We start from the raw sequence: 18,171 nt of genomic DNA on the forward strand, positions 1-18,171 counted from the left end.
CTAGGAACTAGCTGTATTATGCAGAGAAAAACATTATGGGCCTGATTCTCCTCTTACACCAATATAAATCAGGAGTAACTTCACTGAGGCCAGTGGAGTTACAAAAGTGTCAAACCAGTGTAAGTAGGAGATCTGGCTTTTAGTTCATTCTATTAATTATTTTAGTACCATTTAATATTCACTATTAGACTTAAAGGGGGATTTTCCTTGAATTTTGATGGGAAGGGGGTACCAAATTCTCTGAGGCGTCTTTGAAAAATCTCACACATAAATATTAAAGGCTATATTATGCAGGAACAATCTTCTTTCATTTGTGGTAAATGCTTTTATCTCTGGTCAAGCTGTTTATTCAAGAGGCTTTGTCAGACCCCAGAACTACTATCATGCAGCTTGTTTATTAATTATTATAATTATTACTAGGAATTATTTACATTATGTCCATTCTAAAAGGTCTCAATAGGACCTCACTATGCTGGGTTCTGTGCAAATACAGAAAAGAGAAAATCTCTGCATTGAGGTGTTGTCAGTCAAAGACAAAAAGGATCAGATTTTCAAACTTGTGTTGCAGCCACGTTGGTTCTAGACTATAGAGAGACAAGGTGGGTGAGATAATATCTTTTATTGGACCAACTTCTGTTTCTGAGAGAGACAAGCTTTCAAGCTTACACAGCTCTTCTTCAGGTCTGGGAAAAGTAATCTGAGTGTCACAGCTAAATACAAGGTGGAACAGATTGGTTAGCTCTTTCATCAACAGAAGTTGATTCAGTAAAACATATTACCTCATTCATCTCGTCTCTCAGATTTTAAAAGGCATTTTGTGCCTAAAGACCTTTGAAAATCTGTCCAAAAGGCCTAGTCTAGAGAAGGATTTAAAAGTATCTGTTAGATGAAGATACCTAGCTCAGTTTAGACTTTCTAAACTTTAGTCGAGACAAAGCAATTGTACTTCAGCACATCCTAAACTGATTGCATTCAAGCCTAGTGATGAGGCTAGACTATGGCTTGACTTGCTAAGATTGATCTAACAGTGTTAACTGTGTCTACACTCGTGGTGAGTAGAGTTTTTTCAATTGAGTTAAATTAGCTAGATAGAGATAAATCATGTGAGAAAAGCACCTTCCCCCCCGCCAGTCTAGACAAGGCCAAAGGAAGGAAGGATAGGGGATGGAGACTAACATACAAGCAAAAATGAGTCTGGAGAAGAATTGGCAAAGCTTTGATAATTACAGTAATATTTTTTTTAAGAGGAGATAGAGGTAGGGAGTAGAAAAAAAAAGAAAAGAAGGGAAAGAGCTTGTCACCTGTCTAGCCGTTATCAGCAGGCTGGGATTTGTAGACATCATGGAAGAGATGAGTTTTAAAGAGGGATCTGAAGGAGGATAAGGTAGTAGCTGTTGGGATTTTATTGGGAATTTTCCCCATGCATAAAGTCCAGTGTGGAAGAAAGCACAGCAGTGTTAAGGCAGAAGCTGGCTGGTGGGTGTTAAGTGCTGGGAATGCTGGCAAAGATTTTGCTGCTGTTGACACCAGTGACTCCAGATTTTGCCCTGGTATAATGAAAACAACGGCATATTTTGTTCTTTCCTGTCCTGGCATTTACAGAGAAGATTCAGAGTTTTCACTGCAGGTGTTGAGCTGCAGGATGTTGACTTTGGAGACCAAACCCCTGAACTTGTGATCCTGCTGTCATTTAAATATAGTGTAACTCTCCTATAATCAATGGAGCTGCTCCTGATCTAAGTTAGTGATTCTGCTGGGCAACTTTTGTTTTGCTCTGATTTTAGCTGAATCACAGAAGCGGGAGCAGTTGTCATAATTGGTAATTTTTCAGTTATTTGTTTTAGCCAGTGTTGGTTTATCTGTTCTTCAAATCCCAGAATATTTCTTCTTTCTCAGTAACTGTTGCCATCTATAGGATCAGAGTTAGTGTATGGTCCGTTATTCAGTTAGGGAGTTGTTAAGCTTGGTCAGAGGATAAAAGGAACTGGGAAATATGATAGTTTTCTTCTTACCTGCTCTTTTATTTTTGGCGTGCTTTCAGTCTCACTCAGAGGTCACTCAAATTGCATAAGCATCTTTGGACAAGTGACACAATGACAGTAAATTAAACTATCTGATACTATTTGGCAAAAATTAAAGTTGGCTTCAATTCTATGGGTAAAATCCCTTTAAAATAATAAAAGATTGTGAAGGATAGAAATTCATTAAAGTTTGAGTTCAGGGATGTTCAGACAACAACATGAAAGTAAAAGTGACTATCTCTGTAGTAATATATAGTTTGCTGTTGTGTGTATGCATGTGTGCACACTTACTTCATATTCAGCACCATGGATTTTTACCTTCACACCTATAGAAACGTTGTGTGATATTTAGTGCCAGTTGCTCCTGTTGATGAGCAGGGTGTTGACCCTGGAGAACAATTCCCTGAACTCATGATCATGTTGCCATTTTCACTGGCTGGGCGTACCCAGATCTCCCATGGATGTTAGTAGAAGTTATGTGCTCAGAATGAACTAGATGTTGACATTTAACCCCAAGCCTTAAGCAGGGGGCAGTGCAGAGCTGCACTTCCCCAGGAGAGAAACAGGGCGAAATTGTGCTTCAGACAGACAGGCACAATATCCCCAGTTCTGTTTACTGTACTTAGGAGTGTGGATTTAGCACCAGCCAGTAGGTTGGTACAGAACCACCAGCCCTGTCCTCTTTTCAGCATTCTGCTGTTCTGCTGAAAGGGACAAAAGAATGGACCTTGTATTCCTGCTAGAGACCAGAGACATGTCAATAATACCTAATGCAGGGGTTGGCAACCTATGGCACATGTGCCGAAGGCGGCACACGAGCTGATTTTCCGTGGCACTCACACTGCCCGGGTCCTGGCCACCAGTCCAGGAGATCTGCATTTTAATTTAATTTTAAAGAAAGATTCTTAAACATTTTTAAAAACCTTATTTAGTTTATATACAACAATAGTTTGGTTATATATTATAGACTTATAGAAAGAGACCTTCTAAATGTATGACTGGCACGCAAAACCTTAAATTAGAGTGAATAAATGAAGCCTCAGCACACCACTTCTGAAAGGTTGCTGACCCCTGACCTAATGCTTAATGTAGTTAACCTTACACCCACTTTACCTCACCTGTGCGTTACCAGAACTGACTCTGATATTTATTCATAGCCAGAAGTATAATATATTGCTACTAGTATAAAATTATCCATAGACATAATTACAGAGAGAATATCGTATGTTGATATTATAATTCTAAAGGGGAAGTGCTCTTGTTTCGAGTAACAGGATTCAGTGAATCATTCAGATCTATGGGTACATTTTAAAACTAAATGCAAATATTATTTACTAGAGCAAATAATGTGTTATAACTAATTTCCATACTTGTCCCTATAGGACCAGATGATCAAAAGGGCAATTGGACAACAGGCATAAATCAAAAACTTATGAGAAATATTCCCATTTGCACCCACAAAGCATTCTATGAGTGCAAAAAATGCGCCAAAATTATGCAGGATTAAAATGTGTTCACAAACAGGGATGTTGGTTCTCAGCTTTCCTAAAAAGGTACCCCATAGTATTTCAAAACGAAGAGTGTTGTGTTTCATGAGCCTCTGTAAATGATATGTAACATGAAAGTTTGTGTGAGAAGGTGTCTACATATTGTTGACAATCTGATTTTACAGCCCCCTCTGGTACCTAGACAGGACAGCTCCAGTTAAAAAAAATGCACAGACTAGGAAATTATATTTTTGTGAGAGTGTAATTACAGCTGGTTGGAAAATATTTGTGGGGAAAAGACTTTCAAAAAAACTGAAACCCCAACATTTTTGGTTTAGGAACCCCAAACTGAACATTTCTCAACAAAAACAGCTAAATATTTTTGAGGGTTTGGGACAAAAAGTAGATTTTTATTTTAGGAAATCAGATACTTTCTGTGAAATTTTTCAATAGTCAAAAATTAAATTTTCCATTTAAAAAAAAGTTGACAAATGTTTTGACCAAACCTAATGGTGCCAAAGTGATCGGGGGCGGGAACAAACAAGCTTTTGAATGTTCAGCCTTAAAACATCTCCCAGTATAAACCACTTATTCCATAACATTTTCTCTTTGAGCAAATCTAACTATACATATGCTTTTGCATCTGACAAAACATTTGTTTTTAGTGGAAAAACAGCTGAATGTAAATAGACCACATTTTGATCTGTAAAGCATTTGTAGATGCACACTATGTAACTGTTTTTTAATAGGGTGGAAAGAATGTAAAAAAATAGTTTATATTTAATATATTAGCTCTTTCTCAGCTTAAAGAATTGTGACTATAACTTTTAGGTGCCCAGCTTTAGACATTTTAAAAAGGCCTGATTTTCAGAAGGCAGGTGATCAGCACTTTTTAAAAATCAGACTCCTTTAAGAAGCCTCAGGTTCAGCACTCAAAATCATTAGATATTTTTTAAAATCTTGGGCAGGATTCTCAGCTAACTGTTTTGAGTATTCAGCTCAATGCTTTGCATTTGAGGCATAACCAAACTGGATGTAAATAGAACCATACTCGGGCCTATGCCTCAGCTGGAGGTCCATTTAATTCACAGCAGTAAGTTTAGCACTGTATTCCTCACCGTGTTGTCAGCCCAGATAAATGAATATAATCTGTGGCAGATCCACCTGCCAGCACTTGGCAACCAGTGTTGACAGACAGAGCTGTGCTGTCTCTTGGGTAGGGCGAATCAGGGCAACTGCTCTGGCCTCGTGCTTTGTGGGGCCCCGCAGGCTGGTGCGATTATCTGGCACAGCCGGTCTTGGAAGACATAGGCACAAGAACTAGGTGTGTGGCGGTGAGGCAGCACCTCCAAGCTCCCAGCTGCCAGCCCTGCACCCGAGGTATCGGCTGCCAGCCCTGCGCCCGGGGTCTCAGCTGCTGCCCCACAGCAACAGGCAGCCAAGTACCAGGCCAAACCTGTCATGCCGTCCCAGCCGCCAGTACAGAGCAGGGCCCCAAAGCCAGCAGGGGCTGATTTGTCCCGGGCCCCGCCCTGTCTAGGGACAGCCCTGTTGGCAGAGCTGGTTCCACAGCGTTCACAGCATGCCATGCCTGCTCAAGAAAACAAGGCAGCTGCAAAACCCAGCTGTAAACCTTACTTCTCATGGTGTGTCTGCGTGCTCAATATGGGGCTGTAGATACATGCACTTGTAAAAGTACCAGAAGCATGCCAAGCTGCAAGTAAGGACAACAATGTGAAATCAACAGGCCCTGCCCCAAATTTCTTGCTGATAATGAAATTGCTGTTCACAATTCATCCAGTTATGTGTTTGACCCAGTTAGATCTTTACTTGCCCACTGGAGGCCTGTGAATGATCAGAATCTTTTCCTGCCACAACACAGACACAGCCACTGAATAGTGTCCAAAGCTCAACTTCCACCTGGGACTTAACTTGAATGTTAACTTTAACAACAACAGAATATAACCTAACCCTCCTTCCCCACAGCCTAAGCTTCCTCCTGAGCTTGGCTTTTTTCCCTAGGTTTTCTCTTAATGCGGTCTTTCTGTTCCTTACCCCTATTTTCCCCTATTTCAAAGAAATACTCAAATCCTTTTTATAAGCCTGAGGTGGCCTTAGCTGGACCTGGTCTGGTGAGTCAGCAGAAATAACACCATGTTCCTAGCACCTGACATCAGAGTGAGTCAGCAAAAGCAGCTATACATTCTTAGGAAGGGTCCTAGCACTTGACACCCAGTCTCAGACATGGCAGCCTCAGCTCTAAAGGAGAGTATGTGTGTCATTCTTTTTGCACTAAACTGATACCTGGTAGGTAGTTTACTCTTTTTGTGCAAGAAGAATGGTCTTGACCTGGCAATTAGATCACTAAGATCACGTACTTAGGGTCTAATAATAAGAATTTCTTCTGTAATCTGATAGCACATCAGTTGGAAGTGACAGAGGAGAGAGACCTTGGTGTGTGGGTTGATCACTGCTTGACTATAAACCACCAAAGTGATGTGGCTGTGAAAAAGACAAATGCGATCTAGGATGTATCAGGCGAGGCATTTCCAGTAGAGCTAGAGAAGTATTAATGCCATTGTACCAGGCACTGATAAAACCACAGTCATTTGGAGTACAGTGTACAGTTCTGGTCACCCATATTCAAGAAAGAGGAATTCAAACTGGAACAGGTGCAGAGAAGAACTATTAGGATGATCAAGGGAATGGAGGGTACATTTTATGAGAGGAGACTGGAAGAACTTGACTTGTTTAGTCAAGCAAAGTGAAGTCTGAGAGGGGATATGATTGCTGTCTATAAATACTAGGGTAACCAGATAGCAAGTGTGAAAAATCGGGATGTGGGGGAGTAATAGGAGCCTATATAAGAAAAAGCTCCAAATATCTGGACTGTCCCTATAAAATCGGGATTGCTGGTCACCCTAATAAATTTATAAGGAGTGTAAATACCAGGGAGTGTACAAGAATGGGTATAAACTGAGCATTTAACAAATTCAGACCAGAAATTAGAAGGTTTCTAACCATGAGAAGGATGAGGCTCTGGAACAGGCTCCAGATAGGAGCTGTGGAGGCAAACAACACACTTAGTGTTAGACAGAGCTGGACAAATGTATGAGTGTGAATGTGTAACCCATGCCTGCTTGGTGTGAGGTTCTGTCCCTCTCTAGTAGCACCCAGCTCAACTAGAGATTAATAAATCTGCTGAAGCCTTGGTTAAGAGCGAGGTGGCTTTTACCTCATGCAGTAGAGGCTCATGCACTAAGCTTCAGAGGTTTTAGGTTTGAACCCACCTGCTGATGACCGGGGTTTGTCAGTTTTACAGTTGTATGACGGGATTGCTTGTGATGGTAGAGGGCAAGCTTAGCAGCCTTGGGGCTTAATTCTGTTCCCCCAGCTACCTGCAGGGTTCAGAAAGGGAGTCCCACTTCCCCTCAATTTATTCTTTTTTTTTTTTTAATCTCCTTTTTCTGAAGCGTCAGGTATAGCCATCACTGGAGATGAGACATTGAGTGGAGTGGGCAAGGGCTCTGAGGTGTCACCGAGCATTCTCTCTCTCAGATGCTGGGCTGGCTGGGTTTTGCTCACAAACTCAGGCTCTAACTGATCACTATTTGTGAAGCTGAGAATGAATTTCTCCCCAGGTCAGATTGGCAGTGACCTTAGGGTTTTGTTTTGTTTTTCCCCCTTGCTCTGCAATGTGTGGGTGCAGGTCACTTGCCAAGATTGTCTGGATATTTCACAATCATTTTCCATTGCAAAGCCTCAGGCCACGTCTAGACTATGAGCCGGATCGGCGCGTTAAAATCGATTGCTCGGGGATCGAAATATCGCGTCTGGTCTGGACGCGATATCTCGATCCCAGAGCGTGCTTAGATCAATTCCGGAACTCCAGCTAGACGACCGGACTTCCGGATTCGACACAGCGAGCCGCGCGGATCGATCCCGCGCGGTGAAGACGGGTGAGTAAATCGATTTTAGATATTCGATTTCAGCTACGCTATTCTCGTAGCTGAAATTGCATATCTAAAATCGATTTAATCTCGTAGTGTAGACCTGGCCTCAGGCACTGGTGTACTAGGTTCTTCCCACTCTCTGTGTCACTCAGCAGTCCAGTCTCATTTGGGCTAGTGTCGGTTGTTGCGTGTACTGTGTGGATGCTGGGTGGTGCTGCTGGCCTGTGAGATACAGGAGGTCAGACTAGATGATTTGGTGGTCCATTCTGGCCTTAAACTCTGACTCATTAGGTAAAGGAAATCATGTCAAAATTATAAGCTCCTTGTGACAGAGACTCCTTTTTTGTTGTGTGGATTGTTGGAAATACAGTGACATTCTGGCCTATAATTGGCATCTGTAGGTGCTACCACAATACGAATAAATAATAGCAATCAGCAGATCTGGGCAAATAAATGTGTTTTTTTTGTTTTTTTGTTTTTGGTTAACTGGCAGTTCTGAAAATAAATAAATGGGGTTTCAGGTCAAACTGAATTGGAAAATTGTAACACCTTTAAGAATCAAAGAGATCTGTTTTGGTTCAAACAAAATATGTTGTTTGATGCAAAATAGTTTCTTTTCAGGCATTTTTTAAGGGCTATATTAATTAAATGACTGGTGGTGATACCACTGCTGCCTTCCTTATAATCTTATGTGTGACTGTAAAGTGCCACTACTCATGATTATTCATAGTCAGTGGGCCAGAAAGCATGAGTGTGAGAATGACTCTGGAGCCTGGTGGTCAGGGCACTCATTTAGGATGCAGGAGGTCTGAACCCAAGTCCCTGCTCCAGTGACTATTTAATTATTTATACAAAGTGGAACAACTTCAGCTAGAGAGACTGAGAGACTCAACCCAGAATGTCCCAGAGCTCTGCGATTGATGTACTCTTCTGGGGAGGGCCGGATTGTGACATTCTGTGGCCCTAAACTATCTACAGTGTAAAAGGCCCCATAGCATCAAAAAATGAATTTATTATTTTCGTAGAAAGGAGGTTGAATATATAAACACGAAAGCTTTTTATTTGCATATATACAAAGGAGAAGTTGTAAAAATAGAATAATAATCTAACTAAAACATATCTTGCAATATGCTTGTTTGCATTATAAAATAGTTTCAGATTAACGTATTTTCATCTGATTTCTTAATTAGTAGATATGAAAACTTTTATCTACAGCAACACAAAAGCAGTTACAGTTACACAGGCCAACTTACCTAATGGAAGCAGTACTGCCTGCAGTATGTCTGTTTGCACATCACTTTAATTTTTACACTGAAATTTAAAACATTTTTGGACATCAAAGTCATTGATGTCCTCAAATTATAAGCTATGGAATGCTTAGGGCAGATAGTTTTTCTTGCAGCATTGTTGCCCGCAGTTCATGCTTGATATATTTCAATTGGGAAAATGACCTTTCTCCTGAGCAGTTTGTTGCCATTAGACTTAAAACAAAAACAAAAACAAAAAAACAAAAAAAACCTGCCCCCCAAAATGGAAAAAAATCTTAATAAATATTAAGATTTAGGTATCTATACAACAAACAATAATATTTCTATCTATCTATCTATCTATATCCAAAACCTGTATTATTTTACCAGGATATTGTGACAAAGTTAGTGCTAGTCTGTCTATGTTCTCACAGGAAAACAAGAGAGGATATATAATTTTTTTTCACACCATAATTAAGGAAAATTATCCTTCTTTTCATATGAATAAATGAAAAATCATTTGATTAATCTTGTAAGGGAAATACAAAGTTTATCCAGACTATGTATAAATATATATTTACAAATGTTTATTCCAATTTAATTTTTGCTACAAAACAATGAATTTTTTTTGCCATACTATAAAAATATAATTTATTATGAATATGATACATGATTTATAAATCTATATAATAATTTTTACATAAAATACTACCTATAATAAAATATTATCTTCGGTGCTCCAAACCTGCTGAGCAGAAAATCCCAGTCTTTTTTTCTAAGCAGACGTCTCTCTCTTTGCATTCACTTCTCTACTCTCTGTCTCCCTCAGGACCACTAATTAATCTCGAGTAAACACCTCGGACACAGAGTGACAACAAGCTATACACGTGAAAGAGAAAAAGAACTTACCAGAAAAAAGACTGGTAATCTCTAGACAGGCATTGAAAAAGTGAGGAAAAACTAGTCTATATTCAAGCAACTATAATGAATATTTAATAGCCTATAAATCATATATGCACATAGTTTGAAATAACTTACTCACCCAGTACTCAGAATATATATATATAATAAAAAAATTCCCCTCTCACGCCTATGGGTGGTATGTGTCTTCCTCAACCTCGGGTCCTCTACCAGAGGCCTGGGAGTTTGAGGGTTCTGCGCAGTATCTTAGCTGTTCCTAGCACTGCACTCTTCTGGACAGAGAGCTCTGATGTTGTCCTGGATCTGTTGGAGCCACGCACTCCAGCTTAGGAGTCACAGCCCCCAAGTGCTCCTACCTTACCTCTGGACTCACTTTGCGCTTCACTGTCCACATCCTCGTCAGTAGTTCCTCTTTCAGGGCCCTGTGACTGTCGGCCAGCTCTCATTATTCCGTCTGCCTGATGTTGCTGTCACTTGCATCTTTTGCCTATATCTACACCACCGCTGTCTCTGGTCCTGTCCATTACCACAATGTTCTGGTGATGTGCCAGTAATTGCCTGTCCGTCTGGAATACGGAATCCGCAACAGAATCTTAGCCCTGCTATTCTCTCACAACCGTTCTGTGGAATCTCCATCTGGTCTTGGAGTGGTCTAGCCTACGCTGTGCAGATGTTCCTGTACACAATGCCAGGCCACGTGGTTGTTGCCGGGATGGAGACTGTTGCCTGCCTGCATCTTAACATCCTGACCACTATGTTGTTGGACTGTCTCTGAGGCCGTCTCTGCACAGTCTGCACCTTGGTCCCTCGCTAAGTGTGGTAGACCCCTGCTGTCTAATGGATCTGGTGCCAGTGCCTGTTCCTGTGCTGCAGGTATCAGTGCCTCAGTGCTGTCTTAGTCCAAGCCCTTCCAGCCAGCTGGGTGAATTCTCGAACTGTCAGCCACCTTCAGCGATCTTTCGAGTGTACAGCTCCGCATGCAGGGTCTTGTCTGCGGATGGCATCTTCTGCTTGGTCTGCGCTCCATGTTCTGATCTTGCCTGCAAGGGCTCTCAGCAGCTCATCCTTTGGGGGCCATCTTACGATGTACTTCCGTGGAGGGTTCCGGTTTCATTCCCAGGACAGTGGCCTTTGATCGCGCAACCAGGGCCTGGCCGCCCGCCTTCTTTTTCCGGCTGACGAAGACCTGGTAAAGAACAAGTGGATGTGCAGCCCAGTTCACCTGAAGCTGAAATCTTCTACGTCCTCACTCCCTTCCAGGTGCATAAGGGCACAGCAGCTGATAGAGGCATGAGAGATGCAGGTGAGGAAATAAGCTACAGTACAGATCGGCTCGAGGGACCGATACCAGAGGGCTCCAGAGAAGTGAGCCAGCAGTAATAGTGGACGGTTAGGAGAGATCCATAGAGCCCGTCATCAGCCCTACTACCTGACCATAACTCAACCCAAGAAGGCTGGGTATCGCTACAGCCACCGCCGGTTGTCTGTTGCTGGTAATCCCTGGTAGATGCCTGGTGGCTACATCGAGGCGAAGAAGAACCAGACAGGTACTGGAGCGCGCACACCTGAATGAGGTTGGAGATAAGACAAGGTCGACTCGGAGAGAGATTAGTGCACTGTGGAACACAGAAGGGTGATTGAGTTGAAGGATAAACTCTGCTACCTGACAATACCCGCCCGACTCCATCCTGAAGCCTAGAGACTGCAACAAAGGCTCACAGCATGGCTACCAGGCTAAGGAGATATTCATCTAGAGAATGTCAGAAGGCCAAAAAAGTTAATAATCTCCGTTCTCCAAAGAACATCCATATGTGTGACTGGCCCAACTGCAGTGCAACAACACAAATAACACAGACCAAACAGCAGGAAACTGTAACGTACTGGGAGACATATTGGGAGACAAGAGAAGACTCATAAAGCACCGAGTGCAAAGTGGCTGCAAGGACTGAGAACGGAGCACAGCAATCTCCCAGAACAGAACCAGTCCAACGCATCAAACGTAGAAGACACCAGCAGCGGTCAAGACATGAGAGAGCTTTGGACAGCACCTGGACCAGACAGATCCACACCTACTGGCTAAAGAAACTAACAAGCTAGTGCTTAAACGCCTAGCAGCATGCAAATAACACTGCTAGCACAGGCTCCCACCCAAACCTGGCTAACACAAGAAGGACAGTGTGATGCAGAAAGACCCTGGCAAAGGGAACCAGAACATCAACTACGCGGCCTAATTTACCGCCGTCCCCAGCGGACTATGGAAAATCCATCAGGCGGCATTACCGCCGAAGCTACAGGACCATATGGGCAGTACAGGTGAGCACAGCGGTTCAGAAATGGCATTGGGAGACAACACCAGGGGTTGCTCATAGAAGAGTTCGCCCAATGACTGCCAAGGTCTATATAGACCAAGCTGAGACAGCTGGATTGACTACAGGAACGCCTACGACTCATGCTGCACACGTGGATCTGTGAAGTCTGACCGCTATAGTCAAATCAACAGATCTTACTAAGGACCTTCTCAAGAACTCAATGGGACTATTGGATAGACAACACTGAAGTCAACTCAAGACAGCTTGCACAAGTGGCTCATCAAGTGCCGGCATTAACCACAGGTGATGCACTGTCCTCGGCGCGGTTGTCATAGGCTTAAACCCCTCAGCCAGATAATCACAAGGAACTGGAAGAGGGTACAGGTTAGGAGTGGAACTACCATGCAGCGCACCTCCTCTACATGAATGAATTCGAAGGGCTGTAAGGCTAAAGAATGAACGAGACATCGACTCGCTATCCCCTGACGCGGATCTAACAGTGAGGATATCGGGAATGATCATTCGGACTGGAGAAGTGTGGCCTGGATGGTAGTGAAGAGAGGAAGGGTAGTCAAGGACTGATGGGTGGAACTAACAGCGGGCCACATAGCAGACATTACAGACAACTACAAGACCGTTGGCATCCGCGGTCACATGGAAACTCATGGATGAGGAGGCAAGTAAGACAGCAACATCGCAGAGGGACACCAAAAGGTTATAGAGACGGCAGGTCCTGAAGACCAGCTCAGTGGGAAGAAAAGAATCCGACGCAATCGACAGATACGGCCTGACGGTCATCAGATACCAGCTGCTGGTAATACTGAGGGCTTTGCCAAAGGTAGACATGGAAGCTGCTGATGGTGAAGACCCGGGAAAGCTCCTCACAATGGGCACGGAGGTTTCCACCCCAAGCTCCAACACCCAGGAAACTGTTATACCAGCTCGGAAAGAAGGCGGCGGGGCTTGTGAACGGTCAAGGCCACTGTCCGGATGAAACCCGGAACATCCAGGAGTACATCAGTAAGATGGCCCCCAAAGATGAGCGCGAGAGAATGCCTAGGCGCACAACATGGGAGGAAGACCGAAGCCAGAAAGAAGTGCCATGCAAACAAGAACCTGCATGGGGATGTAGGCATCGACGAGATAGCCTGAGGTGGCTGACATTGAGAGATTCCCTACCCATGTGGCTGGAAAGGGTGCTGGACTTATAATTAAGACGAGCACTGAGGGCACTGATCATAGCAGCACAGGAACAGGCAACGAGCACCAGATTCCATTGAAAGCAGGGTCACCACACTAGAGAGACCCAAGGTGCGACGAGTGCAGAGAGGCAACTCAGAGGACAGTCCCAACACATAGTGGCAGTGATGTAAGATGCAGGCAGGAAAGCATCCCACGAAAGGGGCACAACAAGTGGCTGCTGTGTACGGAAATCTGGCACAGCGTATGGGCTAGAAGCCCTCCAAGACACAGAGGGGAGATTCCACAGAAAGGTGTTGAGAATAAGCCAGGGCTAAAGAGTCTGTGGGAACTTCCGATCCAGAGGACAGGCAGGGTACTCGGCCAATCAAACCAGACATTTGGTATAGACAGGACCAGAAGACAGCGGTGGTGATAGATTATAGCAGTGCCAAGTAGCACATCAGGAAGAGGATATGAGAAGCTGGAGAAGTCCCAGGTGGCCCTGAAGAGGATTACTGAGAGATGAAAGTGAAGGCCAAAGTGGTCCAGAGGTGTAGAGCACTGGGGCTGTGACTCTAACTGAGTGGAATGGCGTCCAACAGATCCCAGGAATAAACATCAGAGCTCTCTGGTCCAGAAGAGTGAGTGCTAGGAAGCCAAGTAAGCTGGCGCAGAACCCTCAATCTCCAGGATCCTCTGTAGAGGACCCGATTGAGGAGACACATACCACCATGAATGGTTGAGAGGGGAATATTTGATCTTACTCACTTCTCTCAGACACCTCTATTTATCCTTTCATCGAGCACTGTCTGTATTTACTGTGAAGGTTCTCAAAATGTGAATGAGGGCAGCCAACAAATTATCCTCTCAGATCCATTCAACCCAAGTCACACTAAATCCATAACATACACAAATTACATATGTACAGATCAAAAGAGAAACCACTAACAGTTTAAGAAAATGAAAAACACGGACGAAGGCACTATACGACGTGAGCGTGCTGGAATTGTAAACAAATAGATTGGCTATTACCAAGCAAGGGGGAACGCTATAAAATGTCACTCCTCAGAGCAAGTCCATACAAAGAGGATGGCTTCTCGACACTAGCGTTCTCTGACGCTCATCATTTTGGTCTAAATTATCTGCAATGAGATTATTTTATTATTTAATAAGTTTTGGGAAGTCTCAGTTCGAAAGTTCAATCGTAGCTAGCTGCCAAACAGGCTGACCTTAAGGAGACTGATAGCAGATTACTTGTTAGAATACTAATTTTTACAGTGCAATTATTCATATTTTTTTCAGCCCTGGCTCCCCTTGTCAGTTATGAACAATTAGTGAAGGATAAGTTGTAGGTTAAGCGGTATTTGTGTGTGTTATTTGCTTGATTTTCATATTTGAAGCAAAATGATAAGGTTTGGAAGAGACATTGCTTTTCATTCTTTTTATTTATCAACGTGATTTTGATAAATTTGAATGGAGTCAGTGTTTCTTTTGTTAGGACCTCCACATTGAAATGTCCTAACTCGTATCTTTGTTTATTGCATTAAATCCCAGCCCTGCAATCTGGGGGCGAAGGGAACGTCTATCCAATACCTTCTCCAATCATGGCAAATGGGAAATTGAACCTTGTCTCGCTATCCCAGGTGAGTGCCCTAACTTACTTGAGGCATGTCTACACTAGAACATAATGCCGCTGATGTGGTAGGGTTCAACTTACAACCGCTTGCAGTAGTTACTGAGGTAAGTTCTATCCAAACCCTTCTTTTACTGGCGGTGTTGAGTGCAATCCTCACCAGGCATTCCTCCACTGATTTTAAGAGGCGTGTTATGTTGGTGCTGAGAGCTTGTGGATCTCAGTTCACATTGCAGCTTTCCACGGTAACCTAGCTGCGGCAGGGAGTGGGGGAGTGATGGCGGGGAGCCGCAGGGGACTGTGAGATGTGGGGGCACCCCAGGCTCCTGGCGGAAGGCGAGAGGGACCTGAGATCCCAGGGGGGGACAGCCAGATTGAAGGCGGTGGGGAATGAGGATTGGGGACCTTCAGGCAAGTATCAGGGCTCCCATGGGGAGTGCTGAGTCAGGAACTTGTAAATCACAACCTAGTGAGAGCAGGAAGCTGGGCAGGCACAGCCCACTTGGATTGGTGTTTGGCAGCAGTTGGGCTGGGTAGCTGGAGTGGAGAACCCGTAGGCAGCTGGGCTCCGAGGGGAAGTGGTCGGTAGGCGCACAAGTTGGTGTGGAGCACAAAACTCTAGGGGTGCAACGCGGCTCTAGTTGGAGTCCCCACAACTCGGTGACAGCATGTGACACGAATGACAGCAACAGACCATATAAGACACTGCGCACCTCTAACTACCTGACAGTAAAGCCCTACACCTTCTCATGGAGAGGAGTTTATTAATGTCAATGGGTAGTATCAATGCAATTAGTGGGTGGGAGGAGCAAAGGGTTGTAATATAACACTAACGTATATAGTGATGTAAGTGTGCCGTATGTCAACCTACAGATGAGAAGTGATGAACAAGCCTGAATAAATGACAAAGGAGGCACCGACCTTCCTTCCTGCCCATTTTTTGAAATGGTGCTAAGCCTGAAAACAAGTTTTCTTGCCGGAAAAAAAAAAATGGGTGAATTTTTGGTCAGGTCCTGAATAGCTTCCAATAAACAAAACCGAATTTTTTGATAAAGTAAACGGATTTGAAATTTCCCTAGCTCCAGTAATTAATGCTAGTACCTGCATTTCTGCAGGAGGGGCATTGGCGGCTTGGGCAGTTTAACTGGTCCAAATAAATTGGTCATTTGATCAGTCAATATTATGCAAACAATGTCAAAACAATAAATTATGTAAGTACTAATTGCATGTGAACAGTGAAAACAAACAAGAAAGCAAGACTTATAGTCCTTATGCCTAATTACAAGAAAAGTACAGTACTTACACGGAGTTACTTTAACTCAAAAAAATGTGCATGCAAATGAAATGAAATTCAGCCCCCCCCCCCATCTCACCAAAGGGGTACCATGAAATGCATCAAAGAAGGGTAGTGTTGTGGGGTTTGGTTGGGGTCTGGCCATCCTCGCGCCCAGGCATCTTTTGCTATGGTAAGTGATTTTAGTGCAATAGGTGTAGAAATGTCAACAGTACTTAATGACGTTGCAACTAGATGGTCGAAGGGAGATGTAAGTACGAGCTAAGACCAAGCTACTATAACATACTGCCTGGGGCCTGCCTACGATGCACACACGGAGGCAGTTATTGCCTGCGCCTCTCTGTTACAGAAATTACAGCGTTCCCCATCATGAATACACATATGTCACAGTCTTCCATATCTAAATATGCCCATTTCTGTTTGGCAGTCTCCAAACATCAGTGCTTGTTGTGAAAGGGAATAGAAGGTCGATGTCGTAAGTAGAGAAACAATATTCAGTTAGTATGAACTTCTGGGTCAAAGGAGCCACTGAGGGTCTACGTCAGCTCACAATGTTTGTCTGTATGCTCCATCCGCGGCGCCGGGGCTGCTTACAAACAGCGATGCCTAGGTCACACACTGGTAGTTGTGTGTTAGCTGCAGGCCTGCCGCCACACAAATCTGACCTTCTGGTCCACCAACTTTGGTTACCATCTTGCAGGGGACCACACTCAGTCCCCAGATTTCCCCCAAAATGTATGTTTTGCCACTGTCCTAGCCCTCTCCTGGACCAGTCTAGCACATTAATGGAGTTACACCAACAATTCTTCTATATTTGGATTATTTTACTTTAAAGAATCAAAACGATTTATTTACTTAACACAGAGAGACATGGTTATTAAATAGCAGCAAGTATAGGGTTTTTGAAGAGCATTAAAGCAGAAATGATTACATACAGAGGGTGCAGGATTAATGAGGTGCTCTAGTACTTAGAGAGTATTTAAGGGCCAAGTAACTTGGTTCCAGTTGGAAACCTTTTTACCTATCATGTTTCTAATATTCCTTCACTTCAAGAGGCCTTCAAGCCAGGGACGGTTTGGGCCTCCAATAATGCGCAAAGGCTTTTCTTTGCTTCTTGGGTGGAAAGACAGAGGCTGTGCTGCTTACGTCTAACAGTTAATGGGTTGGCAGAAATGTTCGTGGAGGGGGTCAGTTGGGTTGGGCGTGAATTAAAGCCCCGACTTTTGTTTGGTCGGGATGCTGTAAGCGAATCGAGAGTTAGAACAGAGGAAGGTTTCTGACATAGGTTGAGGCACCTTTAGTGCAGACAGTTGCTGATGTTGGGGGTGGTGGAGTTCTCCTCAATAGCTACTGTGGGCCATTGGCTTTGTTGGGTGTTGTGCTCGAGCGGGAGGCTTGAGTTAGTTTAGTGCGTGTGGGGTTTGTGCCGCAAGGGGCAAGAGCCTGCCTCTCTCCTGTTGCTTAGGAGGATCGTTACAGTTGTGATTAGGGGGTGTGGGGAGCTTTCAAGTGGACGGTGTCGGTGCTACACGCTTGTGGTTAAACCTATAAGCCAAGGGTGCCAAACCTGTGCTCTGGGGCGGAGGTCACACTGAGTGACCCTCAGAGTTGAATGTGGTTGGCCCTTAGCCTAGAATAGTCCCAGAGAGAAAACTCAATACAAGGGGCGGTTAAAAAGGAAGACTTTATAGATTAAAAATAGAAAGAAAAAAGATCACTTATATTCTCTGTATGTCAGAGGGAGGAGAATTAGGCCCATTGGCTTTTATCGAAGAAAAGATAGAAAACAGTCTGGAATGTCAAAAAAAGAATTATCCAGTTTTTGAAACAACGCCCCGGATCCAAAGCAATGCTAACACAAGTCATCATGTAATAACAACCAAACACATAAAAGCCTATAGTTTTTTTTCTACCCTGTCACTACAATTGGAAACAGAAGATTTTAGAAAGATAGAAAGAACATTCCCAGATAAGCTGAGGAGTTCGATTGTGTTTTGAGTGGGTTGATGGTTTGATGAGATGCAAAGAAGTAAGACTCATGGGGACCTTGTGGTTTTGTACCGAAATATGGGGCCTCGACGCGACTGTTGAAAAGATTTCCAGTTTTCCTGATTGGTCCCTGGG

The 18,171-nt window shown here is 43.6% G+C and overlaps 1 protein-coding gene across 1 annotated transcript in view; it reads left to right on the forward strand.

Annotated features, from left to right (window-relative positions):
- Window positions 1–18,171, forward strand: part of ANO2 (anoctamin 2) — a 337,309-nt gene that overhangs the window by 89,249 nt on the left and 229,889 nt on the right. The window lies entirely within an intron of this gene.

This window comes from Chelonoidis abingdonii, chromosome 1, assembly GCF_003597395.2.
Source record: "Chelonoidis abingdonii isolate Lonesome George chromosome 1, CheloAbing_2.0, whole genome shotgun sequence".
NCBI lineage: Eukaryota > Metazoa > Chordata > Testudines > Testudinidae > Chelonoidis > Chelonoidis abingdonii.